The sequence below is a fragment of the Fringilla coelebs genome, assembly GCF_963513975.1.
Source record: "Fringilla coelebs genome assembly, chromosome: 9".
Lineage (NCBI taxonomy): Eukaryota > Metazoa > Chordata > Aves > Passeriformes > Fringillidae > Fringilla > Fringilla coelebs.
Window position 1 is genome coordinate 19,159,874 of NC_140067.1, and position 6,000 is coordinate 19,165,873.

The window sequence follows — 6,000 nt, forward strand, 5'->3', positions numbered from 1 at the left end:
GTGCAGACTGAGGCAAATTCCAGTATACTGTGTTTTAGAAACAGCAGTCAAGGCTTCGTTGCAACAAAATAGCAAAGATTTGCTTTTAATATGATGAAACCATAACTGAGAATTTACATTTTTTAAGCTGAAGATTGAACTTGGGCTATAGACATAAATTAAAATGGTGATTAGATTATATAGTTTGGAAAGAAAGGAAGTGAGAGTAAGCAGTGAGTCTAAACTTCATTTCATGACTTTTGTTCTACCATCATCTCCCCCAAATTCTCCATACACAACTATGATTTTGAATTCTACCTTGCTGAAATGACTTGCTAGGAAATACTTTACAGCAAATGTTTTATGCTCACTCAATATACCTTTCAGCCATGAAAATCTACCAATTATATTGCTTTTTACAAAAGTTAGTCCTTTCTTCCCCTGCTCCATTTCTCAAGGTTCCTTAGATTTTTCTTTTCTCCCTGATCAAAAATAGGTTAAAAGTTAGGTTCTCTATCAACACCTCTCTATTCTGAGCTGCAAGCACAAAGAAAGAGAGTCAATTCACAGCAGTTAAATTCACAGAATATCCAAGTAAGTCAAAGTTGTTGCTCTGAAGTAGCACTGGAAAGCACTGACCCTGACTGAACAGGGAATATCAACAAGTGCTGACAAATCTTAGATAGCTACAGAGGACTCGTCATCAGAAGTGAGGATAAGCACATGGCCCCCTTATGTTAAAGTGATTTGCTGGTGCTGTATAAATACCTCTTATCAGAACAGGATTGCTAGCATTCTCTGCTGTGTGGGAGAGTTCATTTTCATAATCAAATTATCAGATGTAAAACTATAAAGAAAGATTCTGTAAACTAAGCTGAACTGTATGAACTCAGAATAGGACTTAAAAATTAATTACATTTCGTAAAGACTGGCAAATCTTGGGTCTTCTATCTATTGAAACCTTTCATCTCTTTATCCTCACATATTCCCCACATCATAGCTCTGGGCTTTGAACTTCAGCTCCTCACTTTTACCAGTGATCGTGCTACACACTTGAGTTCTCAGCTGAAACATTCTTGATATTACCTCTGCTGGGTTTTTTTTCCTCTTTCCATTCCAAAATGTAGAAGTCTCTGCTCTCAAAAGGATTTGAAAATTTGAAAATACCTCTTAATTCTGTTGTTTTTTTTTTCCTTTATCTCTTTTTCAGTTCTTAAGTGGAATTATTTCAAAAAACAGCTACAAAAAATCCATCTAATTTTGATGAAGGGAAGGGAAAACATCTATGCAGCCATCTCATGGAAACACTTAAATGTGCTGATTTCTTTTACCTTATTAATTACAACTGGAAAAAGATTTTCAAACTTGATGGACTTCTGGAGAAAAACAGTTAACTGGTTTAGAAGTTTATCTCATTCAATAGGACAGAGCCTGCTGCCAGGTAAAGTTGAGAATATTTACATACCTGTATGAAGTCTTGATTCCAGAAGTTTACAATTGTTGCAGTGTGCTCAGCTCCTCTGAAATTGAGGATGTATTTAAGTTTTCTTGCCTTTTTTTTTTCTTAAGTTGTAAAACCTGCACAGATGAAGACAACTTTAATTAGTAAAAATGAAATAGACTATTTAGAGTGGGTTAAGATAGTACAAATGCCATATACTAAACTAAAATATTTTCTGTATTAACCATTAGTGCTTGCAGTGTAAAATTAATGTAACAGAATCAATGATAGACACCTTCACAGAGGAAAAGGTCAATGTGATGGTGAACTAACTTCCTTTTAACACAGTTTGGTCAGTCAGCAAAAAAAAGTTTTTAAACTGTGCTTTTAGACAGATTTGTTTGCTTCCGTCTCATAGGATGGTGACCTCCAGGACAAGATTTATGTCCTGTGACTGTAAGCCAGATTCCTGTATCCTGTTTATTATTTAATATGTGCTCTGTAGAAGAAGCACAATTCAAATGCTTTGCCATTCAGTCAAGAGTCAAGCCCAAGCCCATATTTAGATAGAAAGTAGGCATTTTATCCAATGATTATTTAATGATCCTGAAACAGAACCAATGAAACTTTCTCCCATATGAACACCACAGTGATCCTGGTTATCATGCATGATAAAAGGAGAGGCTCTGTCCCACAGCAAATTGGACACCTAGTGATTGTTGCAGTTTGGAGGGAAAGGTAGTTAAATCCATTCTGGCAGAGGAAGAAGTTAACATGTGGGTCTTTTACTTCCTGGGAGATGCTTCAATGCACATATTTTCGAAAAGAAGGAAAATCTACCACTTCTTGTTCTGACTGTTAAATGACTACTGTGGCATTCTGCTCAAAAGACTGTTGGTCCCCCATAATACAAGATCACAAATGAAAGGAATGACATTCCTGCAGGGTGAACTGAGGTTTGAACTTGCCCACATACCACTTAGGCTCAGTAGCAACCATCAAGGGTTTGGATGGTTCCCTGCTCCACTACTCATGGGCTGCACAGTGAGCCTGGGAGCACAAACTGAGGCTCCCACTGTCCAGGAATTTGTCTCAGAGACAGCTACCACAATCTAACAATTTTTACTTAAAGCTTCTTCTCCCACATGTGAGTGCATGAAATTCAAGTTTCCAGTAAATCATAAGCAAGGTGTTTCTGAGAACCACTACTTCCCTGGATGTCTAGTATGGGTAAGAGAAATAAGGACAAAATTTAGCAGAAGAAAGTAAGAAAGCCTCAGCAAAAAGTGCAGGATTTTCCATAGGATCTCATATTACAAAATTTCTGACACCTAGCAGGTTTAAATTACCCTATTTATCTAAGCTTCTCTTTCTTTCATTCATCCGTTGTAGCATGGGAGTCTGTGAAGAAGAGAGCAATGCCCATTTCCTGCACTGCAGGCTATCAGTGTCTCCATCTTGCAGACTCAGTTGCAGCTGAGCCAAGTACTTATGACAAATAGAATCACTTTTTTATTTAATTGTCTTTTTTGCTTCTTCTTTTTTTTTAAATTTCCCGTTCTGCTTCTATTTTCATTTTCCATGTTCTGCTTTCAAGTTTATTTCTTTCCTGTTTTATGTGCATTTCTCACCTTCTCTCCAGCTTTCCAGTTCCCTCATTTCCCTTTTCCCCATTCCTCTCACATTCACATCTACTTAGAGAAGCATTACAATACTAAAGTATTGTTAAACTACAGAATTAGAATCACATTCTGGCTCCAGCTAACCTTGGTCCTTGTAAAACCACTTTACTTCCTGAGACCACAATTGGAGATGCAGAAAACATTCAAGGACATCTGTGGAAGCCCCTCCTACAGTGTAAATGAGCAGAGGCTCAGTTCCTGTAAATGCAGCACCAGCCTCTGCCTGCAGAGACAGCTGTAGAAATGGCAGTTCATGACATCTTATGAAATAGAAGGATTACTGGATTATGGGATTCACGTTTTTTCTGCATAAAGAGAGACACATCCTCCTACAGAGTTGGGTTGGGGTTTTCTGCATCAAACAATTTATTTAAACCACATGAAACTGAGGCAAATTAAGCTCATGCATATAGCTTAATTTGCCTGCTGTAGCTGAGCCTTTGTTTATGGTCAAGTTCCTGGAGCCAGCTGCACCCACAGAGCCTAGAGGGATAGACTTTCATGGGAACCAGGCTATCCCCATGTCTGAGTCACTCCTCCTGGCAAGTTCTTGGCTCCCCCAACTTGCACAAAGTGAGATTTAATGTGTAGGCAGCATGAATTATCTGGGAGTTCTGGCTCAAGGAAGCTATAAAGTCAAGTCAGTCAAATACCATTCTAGCAAAAATGGATCCCCATTGTATACACGACATTTGTGAGGGTTTGCAATTACCTTTCAGTCCTTAGCAAAATAAGTTATCAGCCCATAGACAACAGACATCTTTGAAAGAAGGGTGTTTTTCTTTTAGTACTCCTTGTTAAGTGGCACAATATTTTTCAGAGTATGACTAAGACTGCATCTAAACTGCTGGGAAGCTGGGATGGAAATTTCACAAAATTACTTGCATGAGATTCCTGAGGTTTCCCAACTTCATCCAGGAAAAGAACAAGACTGATTTTTCTCACATAAATGCAAGACTGACCTTTAGTTAAACCAAGATACACAATATCCACAAAAAGTCCATAAATAAGAGATTAAAGAAAATGTGTTCAAATTTCAGAATAGCGTCTTCCCCAGCATTTTACTTCTATGCATGCTTTATCTAGCCTGTACAAAAATTACCACCATATGAGGAAGAGCACTCTTCTGCCTCAGCAGAAGCAATAAACAGAGCAAAACCTACTCTGGCACAGCTTTACAACTGCATGCAGACAGAAACATTATTTCCCCCTTTAATCTTAGAAGCAAATAGTAGTAGTGTTCGTGGTGGTGGCAAACACCCAAATTTAGGTAAGGGGATGAAATAGCTGCAAGGATGGCTGGTAGATCACACTGTAGTTATGCTCCTCTAAAAAGGTACTGCTGCTGGTTGACATGAATTTGATGTTACACAGATATGTGTGTAAAGCAGCTGACTCTAGACTATCATGGAAAGTTACTTCCTAAGCATTTTCTTTATGACAAGAGAGTAGGAAGACAAACAGCAACTATTTGCAGATTTATGTGCTCAACTCATGGATTTTGATATAAAGTTTTGGGGGTTTGGGCATTTTTTGTTGTTGAGCAATTGGGTGATAGTACAAGACAACAGGAACAAAATGTGTTCTTAACCAACTTGCTGTTTCAAAACAATGCTGGGAAGATACTGACATACCAATATGTATCACTTGTACAGCAAAACTGCTGAGAGCAACTCAGAGCACCCATTCATCTACAGCACTGTATCTGCTCCCTGGGTTCCTTAGCAAAAGGCCCTGGTTCCAGACTGCAGCTTTCTCCAGGGGCAGTGAACCACCATGATGGTTAGTTCACAAGCCCTGGGTTTGTGCTGATGTCCTGTTGTTTCACCCAGCTGGGCTCTTGGATAATAAGTTGATGAGGTGGAAGCCACTGAATATATGTTACACCACTAACACAGGGAAGCACTGGGGTTATGGGATGTGACTGAAATGGTCACACAACTGCAATCCAGAGCAGATGCACAAGTGAGAATTTTCAAACAGAAAAAGAGCAGAAAAGGTGTTTTCTGTAATACTGAACAAGAAGTGAAAACCTCTCTTTTACTCAATGCTTATTTATTAAAACCAGAACATTCTGACCTTTGCCTTACAGCAAAGTTTCTTAGGACTTTTCATGGTGAGTAAATCTATGTTTTCATGGGCTTTTGATGATATTGGTGATTTATGGATAGCTGATCCTAAATTGCCATTTGCAACAAGCTGGAAAAGGAAGTGTCTGCAAAGCCACAAGGCAATTGTAGGAGAGATATAGTCCATCATCACATCTTCCTTTGTAGGGGCCGAATTCTGTATCCTGTGTGGGCTCTGACGGTCTTGTTAATCTTTAGTACAGGTCTTTGCACTTAAAAGAATGTTAAGGCAATCTTAAACTCTTTCTGGGAATACAGATTTATTTGCATATGCTTTTCAATCAAGGATACTCTAAAGGAAGTCCTAAATGTGGTTATCAAATACACCGAAACTCCTCTGGGAAATGGAAAATATTTTTCAGTCAACTTATTTGGAAAATCCAGGTCAGGCTTTATAAATACCAAAGACTTCCAGAGAGCAGCCAACTGTTTTCCACTTCCTTTCCACAGGAAATTTTTGCTGACATGTTGAACAATGACCATTTAGATGAAGTTATTAATAAGTAGGCAATTAAAAATCACTGTTCTAGGTGCAGTAAAAGTCTCTGCTGAGTGTGCTTCTATGGTTAGAAAAAGTCAGCTAGCAGGAGTAACTGGTCAAGACACTTCCAACTGATGCAAGAGCAGAAGAGATAGCTCTGTCTTCATCCTGACAGTCACCACCTCTGCCTTGGTTGCACAAGCCTAAATAAACGCTAAATCATATGGCAATTTCAATTCAGGATCTGATCCAATCAAAACTCACCCAAAAGAAAAGAAAAAAGGGAGG